The sequence below is a fragment of the Apostichopus japonicus genome, chromosome 17 (assembly GCF_037975245.1).
Source record: "Apostichopus japonicus isolate 1M-3 chromosome 17, ASM3797524v1, whole genome shotgun sequence".
Classification (NCBI taxonomy): domain Eukaryota; kingdom Metazoa; phylum Echinodermata; class Holothuroidea; order Aspidochirotida; family Stichopodidae; genus Apostichopus; species Apostichopus japonicus.
In genome coordinates, this window is record NC_092577.1 from 16,719,405 (window position 1) to 16,727,032 (window position 7,628).

General features: G+C 39.6%; 1 long non-coding RNA gene across 1 annotated transcript; it reads left to right on the top strand.

Annotated features, from left to right (window-relative positions):
• Nucleotides 1-3,488: 3,488 nt before the first annotated feature.
• LOC139985176 (uncharacterized) lies at nt 3,489-5,795 on the top strand. The gene is made up of 4 exons (XR_011799330.1): nt 3,489-3,699; nt 4,146-4,214; nt 4,559-4,647; nt 5,092-5,795. It is a non-coding gene; the product is annotated as an uncharacterized lncRNA (long non-coding RNA).
• The last annotated feature ends 1,833 nt before the right edge of the window (nt 5,796-7,628 follow it).

Consider the following 7,628-nt stretch of genomic DNA (forward strand, 5'->3'; position numbering starts at 1 on the left):
ATTGACCCAGTCGAACCTCCTAGGTACTTCAATAAGGTACCGCAGATCTTGCACTTCACCGGCGACTGCCCGACTTGTCGAAAGAGTTCCATACTTTGGAAGGCATGTTGAGATATTCTTTAACGTAGTGTAGTCCCTTACCAATCCCGTACAATCTCGAAGTTGTGTATGGCATGGATGATGGGTAACAGGTAGCACAGCTTTTCACCCAGAGAAGTCTGCAAGCATTTATCTGCCACTCTCTAATTTTAGTGTTTTTATCTGGTTTCACTGCTTTGTCCGATCGAAATGTCAACTCATCCATGTCCTCTTCAGCATGGTGACAAAGTAACATCAGAAGGTCGGTGTCTTCTCCGGTAACATGTGTAGCACCCATTTTTGCGCACTTCACCCCAGTCAATGCAATCAAAAGATCAGCGTCACCTTTGGAGTGCAATGTTTTGATACGCTGGGTTTGGAGTTTTTCAGACAGGAAATTGATGAATTTCTGCTTATTTTCGACGTTTGCCAAAAAGTGTTCCTTTTTCGACTTTAGCGCCATGCTGCCAGTGAAGAACACCTGTGGACCAACTGCACCCTTTGATCGCCTGAGATGAGTCAAATATTATGTGGAGCTGTCCGTTTCATATCCATCGAAAACGACAATTGGAAACGTGTTCACATACTTGACGTACGTAGAAGCTATGGAGTCAAACGTTTCACCCCTTTTCCAGGGAAATCTATGTAAAAGAGAACCTCCATCGAGGACATTGTACACTGGTTTGCTTGCTGTCACGCGTCTGCTGGACTTCATTTGATGAAGTGGACGGTAGCGCATCAGCCAGTTGTGGCTTGTTTGCTTGGCGGAGAAGACCGTGTTTATCAAACAATGCTGTCGGTTGCGCAGAAAGTTCATATTTCAATAGATCGTCCAAGCTATAGTCACTGTTGTTAGCTAGAATTAGCAGCCTCTGAAAGAGAAGCTGAGGGTCAATTTTCAGTTTTTCGCCATCCACAACCAGCTGTTTCAGTCCCATTCTTTCTATTTGTTCCTTCCTTCTGAAGACAAAGTCAAATGCGTTTTGTCCCATCATTTTGTCCAAGATAGCTTCTCCGAATGCTTTCAGAATGATTGTTCTAGATTTCCACCAGAGAGGCTGGTCGAATGTTACCACTGGAACTGTGCCTTGGCGATTGCTTTCAGTCGCAACGAAGTGAGGTGTAGAATAAATGCATGTCATATCATTTGGGTCAAGATCCAACATAGGAAGAAAGTGAACACTAGACTTTCCTGGATGGTCACCCTTGCGCAATGCCTGCATCATTCCACTCCAGCCTGGAGAACGTGGTCGAAGGAACCATGATACTTTCCACAAAGTGTCCAGTTTTCCATGCTGTTCATTGGCTATTTCAACCAGGGGCAATTTCCTGAATACCAATGGAAGGCTCTTCCCTTTAAGGTATCTATAGTAGCGAATTGCAATGTTGTTATCCTCCAGTCCACCTGCAGTTAAGAGGTTGGTTAGTCGCGGACTAGCAACTTTTTTTTTTGGGCATACCTGGGGTCATTGTCATTATGATGCCCATTGCATGGACTGTACCGCGTCCATCTAAAGTCCTCAGATTATGGTCGACATTGTCGGCTATGTACCGACCAAAGTGTCCAGCTACCGGAATACCTGTGCCCTTGAAACAAGCCGCACTTGATTCAAAGTTCAGTACCTCTGAATAGGACTCGCATAGCCCATGATTATTCAAACTATCAATTAAGAACCGCGGTCCGTACTGGTGGTGCATTTGAACACCAAGACCTAAGGGAATAGGAGCCAGAGCAATCCTTCGTCTGGACATTTGAACAATGCATTGTCCAAGGGTAGCAACTTTGAGATCCTTAGTCTTTCCTGTTAGAACACGGTCCAGAAATGTGCGCAACAAACCTGGGACATAATCCAGGTTATCTTCAAGTGAGCTTAACTTGTTACTATCGGGATAAGTCTCCTTTGAAGTTTGAATGCACTTGATTTCATTGCGAACGAGGTCTGCTGCAGCATTTACAATTTGCTGTTTTAGTTGATTTTCATCTGTCGACGGGGTATCATGAAATGTCTGCAGTATTTTGGCAGCTTTTGTTCGGAATGTGACCACATCTGGGCGCCCGTTTATATTGGTTATTACAACAGATTCACCTAAGTGCTGCTCAAGTTTCTGACGCATATATTTTGGGCTATATGCATCTGGGGTAATCTGGGACATTTTTCTCACAAGGTCTGTAACGGTAGTTTGCTCATCATCATCTTGTGTAAGGTCATCAACCACTTTGAAGAAGGCTTCTTCCCGTGTCACATCGGACCTCCGGCCTGGTTTTGATACACTGCGTTCCCTTCCATCACTTTGTTGGTACCGCAGAGGAATAGATAGGTTTTTAGAGCGAAAATTAACACTGCAGACATGATGATAGAGAGCGTCCGCAGCCGGTAAGTCTATTGCGTTACTTATTCTATGCCTTACATCTTCAGCCCAGCTATCATCATCACCCCGCTCATCACATGCCTGAATGATAGATTTCTGAAAGTTGTATGTCCTTACTAGAAAATAGTCTCGGTTCTTTCTTTCTGTTGTAAGAATCTTTGTACCACAAAGAAAGCAGTGGTCTTTAAATGAAAATTCTGGCGTTCGAGCGCATACAAGGTTAGTCCTCTGTGGATGTGTCAATTACTAGCGTAATACTGAAGAAGAATTTGTGTGACTCAATTTCCCGAAAGTTTGCCTGCTGGTTTGTTAGAAATGATCTCCCTTACCAGGTCCGTTACGGGAACTTGGATAATACCTACCCCACAAGGAATTTTCAGTAAAAATCAAGGACTACGTCATGACATGACGTAATACTACGTCATAGTGACGTCATATCATGACGGAATTAGCCTTATTTGATAGATTGATATCACATTCCTATCTGTTGGCAATACATTTATGGGCCCTAAAACCCCCCAGAAAAAAGTTTGCTGTACATTGAGTTCTGACATGGCGGCCATCTTGAATTTATGCAAATTAGGGCCCTTAGGGGGGTAACTTTGAGATAACTTTTGATATGATGTAGAGGGGACTCTAGGGAACTATTTAAAACAATAAAACCTTCTGAAGCAATTTGTTCTAGGTTCGGCCATATTCAGCATAGTTTGACTGGACTATATTGGCACTGTGCAGTATTGTCCATTATTAAGAAATTAGCAAGGAATCCAAAATAAATGATATGTTCATATCATGCATTGATGGTGTCATACAGTATAAGGCATCAGACATATGTGACCTCAGTTTGTGTAGACAAGTAAACTCATTACACCTCAGCAAATTTTTCAATTTGACAGGACATGAGCAAAAGGTTTAAGTTGGATGGGATTTTTTGTGACCCTTTGCAAATGGCAACATATGTTGTCTACTGATAAAGATAAAATCCATCTCCTATTGTCTCTGATATCTGCATCAATGCTGTCAATCGTATTTGCAGGAGAACTGGATCAAAGTTGCCAACCATGTGGTTAATAAACATACCTGGTTGGATTTGGAGGGTTACACGGATGGTGGGTGTAACCATGGAGATCTCCCTTCCGAGAATGAGACTAAGCCATGGATTGAGGTCAACTCACCTGCCCACTTCGAGTTTCTTTATGTAATCTTTGATAAGCGCTTTATGAAAGCAGTACCTTATTATCGAAACTTTAGGTGTCTTTTTTTTCTTTTCATAAAATAGTCAGAATGGATAATTTTAAGTACAGTTTGTATTTTTCATTGATTAAATGCTATATAATTGATACTGTGTTTGCTTCCCTGGTACAGTAAAGGCAAGTTAGGAAACTGTCGTCAGGTTATGAACACTTACTTAGAAGTATGTGATTGATCAATATCATACTTAGTGGATTAATGGCCCTTACAAGACCCTATTGATTTTGGTTTTCATATCATGAATATTAACAAGTTGATAGGTTAAACATAAAGTGCAATGAAAAAGAAATATTCAGAAATTTTCCATTATGTTAAAAAAGACTTTCTTCACATATTGTAACAATCTTAACATTTATAGATTTACCTTTATTGCCAAATATCTCACTCTTGACTCATAAAAGGTACTTTTGTTAAGTAACATTGTGTCAAATTTCCTCTGAACACAGACATACCAGTTATCTTGAGAGTTTCCACAACCACATTCTGATGTATGCTTCTAAGCGTCACTCATTTAGGTAAGTAGAAATTCATTCTTCTGTGGGTGAAATATTGGGCTTATGTTCCATCTTTGAGGCGTAAGATCCTACCAACCTTTGGACATTTCTTTTATTGTATGGTAACATTTGTGACTGTCATAGAAAATATGTCATGCAGGGACAATTGATCCTCTTGTACAAGTGTGTGAGTTATTGCAGTTGAGTGCATTACCATGCGAGGCTTCAAATCATGATAAAGTTGAAGAGAATGGGCAACATTTGAAGAATCTTCTTTTAAATATATTCTGGCAAAGAAACCCTCATATTTGCATAACCAAACTTAATAATTAGCATATGACCCATATATTTGCCATTTTTCACAGCTATGTTGGATATGTGGCAAGAAACCGCCTGGCAGCCATTGATTTTACAGAAACCGTCTCAACATGAAAGATGAAGATGGAAATGATAAGTAAGTGTGTTTCCTTCTATGCTTTTATTATATGCTTATTTAAAATGTGTATTGAATGGCATAAGATGTTAAAGCCATTTTCAAATGATAACTATTATTCAAACTTTTGACTTAACAACAAACTATTTACATTGTAACCACAGATGCACTTGGTGGTATGTCGTTTCTTTTTGTCTTACATGCGGTTAAACATGATATTGGTTTGAAACACTTTCAGGTTATTTACATAGTACATGAACATACAGTTAAAATACCCCTTGTGATGGTAATTGGTTCATGTGTTTCTTAGTAAAAACAGCTTACAGAATTTGTTGAGAGCAGCCTTAAAAATGTATAGATATTTCATAAAGTACCATGAATGTTGAGTATATCACATAAAATTAATTGGACGTGCACAAAAGAAGAGCAAAATTATGACCACAACCTGTTATGATTTCTTTTCAGGTTCAAGTCGAAGTATTCCAAAGCAACCAAACAATGGCATCCGGTGCCTGTCAAAGAAAACCTATGGAGACATTCCACAGCTCTTGGAGAACATAGTGAAAGCTCGGGTAGTTAACCCCTGTTCATTCAATCAGGCTGCAAGAACCCTACCTGATGACCCCAAAAATATTAGACCAAGAATGCCAACCATCCCTAAACCAATAACAGAAGAACTAAAAGAACAATATAAGAGTAGATTTACAGATAATCAATGGTTGTAGTTTATTAAGCTCATTCCCACAAATCTGTAATGAAATGTATCAAACAATGCACAGTAAAAGGAACATACTGCAAGCAAACATTCTTAAATGCATGCCACTATAATGTTATCTCACCAACTGAAGTCACCAAACTGTGGTATAAGAACTACTAAATCTGCGTATATTACACTTACGTCTGAGGGTAATTTTTGTGGACATATCAGCGAGGCATGGGTTAGCTGATTTGGAAAGAAAACCACCACATTTCCACAACTACCCACCCTCTTATATTTGTTGATATAGTTATTTATGGATATGACAATGAGAAACAATATCCAATATAAATGCATAAACTTGTCTAGCATGTATTGTACTTTTCTAAATCAAAATTTTGTCCTTTCAGTACCCATAACAAAAAGTATAGGGTATTAAAACAATCATTTTGATAGATGTTGTTTCATTTGGATATGATTATCTAAAATCTGCCAACTTTAAATCCTGTGTAGTGACCATCCTCTGATGGAAACCTGTCCCTTATGCAGCAAACTGCACAGGATGGGATGACTATACGATTATAACGTCCAGTCCTGCCCGCTTTCCAATATATAAAGGACCTGTATGCAGTGTATCTGTAGGAATTATTATCTGGCCTGTCTCCCAGTACCAGTAGCTCATATCTTTGGATCATTGCCAGATCCAAAGCTTCAGGGTCCATGATCAGTGACCTGAAATGTATGCTATTGGTCACACAGGTTCCATGTCTATGTCTACAGCACACACTTTCTCTCTCAGTTGGCATGGCTCTACATTTTCCACAAAAGCACCAATCCGGAGCCTCAGAGTCGCTGTCTTCTCTAGTTGCTATGGTTTCCCATTCCTCTGGATGTCTACTCAATAGACCATAGCAAAGCTCTCTTAGCTCCCCTTCTACTTTTCCACCAAGGAAAGTCTGCAAAGAAATAAGTGAGAACACTTGTTTAGGAAAGGTGCATTTTATTCGGCTGTTTGTTTGTCCAACTTTGTGCACTTCTTGGTTACATAATGGTAGAAAGGTAGTAGTTGTTTGCATAATCAGATATTGATATTGAAGCTTCTAGCTGTGTTCTATCAGGAAGTATAAGTCTTATCATATGATATCCTTGGTTCTCACGTTCTGAATGAATGTTATGAAGGGCTCTCGCAAGCCTAGTCATAAGCATTTGCACGTTAAACTATCTAAATTATTGCAAGCCATTAGCATATTATTTTGCAATTATTGAAGGTATCCTGTGGTGACACTGTTTTAATGAATACTCCCTGGCTACCGATGTACAATAGTACTCCAAACTTACACTTTGTCATGAGCAATGCCATATAAATTTTTGGTTTCGATGATAATCGTAACCTTTGCAATCATGCGTGTGTGTATGTGTGTGTGTATGTGTGTGTGTGTGTGCGTGCGTTTGTGACGCCCAGCTTGTAAACACGATATCTCAAGAAGGGAAGCTTGGACAGTTCTCATATTTGGTACATAGGAGAACATTATTGAGTACAAGAAGCCTATTGTTTTTGGTGTAAGTCAAAGGTCATTAAAGGTCACCAGGGGTCAAATAGTGAAAAGCTTGTAAACATGATATCTCAAGAAGCGAAGCTTGAGTTGATTTCATATTTGGTAAGAAGGTTGACCACATTAAGTACAAAAAGCGTATCGTTTTTGGTGGATGTCGAAGGTCATTAAGGGTCACAAGGGGTCTATTTGTAAAAACCTTTTCATAATATACGGTATCTCCCATCGTCCAGCCTATAAGTAGATGACATGGGCGAATCGCCTCATAAGAATAGGAGAGCCTATTGACAACTGAAAATGATCTTACGGGCATCCTAAGATTTGAATCTGAACTTGCGACAATATCCCCATTGACTTAAGTGTGTCGCTAGAAGTCCTGAATTGCTATGTACATAGCTACATACATGTGTGTGTTACAGTGTTCTCCTATGGCTTGCTTGCAGACCATAGATATATAAAAGTGCCAAAGCTACTGCAACACTTGTCACTCATCCGTATGGATATTTTGCTAAAGAGTTGATGTGATTTCGATGAAATACTGTACTTGAATGGCGAAGCATGCCTTCTCTAGAAAATATTTGAAGATCATTGGTAGTAATGGTTAGATGTAAGTTGCACAGGTACCACGAATTTCAAACCCAGCACTGACCTAGGATGTAGGTGCATGGTGTGGTGTAGTAGATGCAGTGCAAGAAGCCTGCTGTTTTTGTTCCTTGCTGTAAGCAAAGGAACCTATGTAGTCAGGTCTGTGT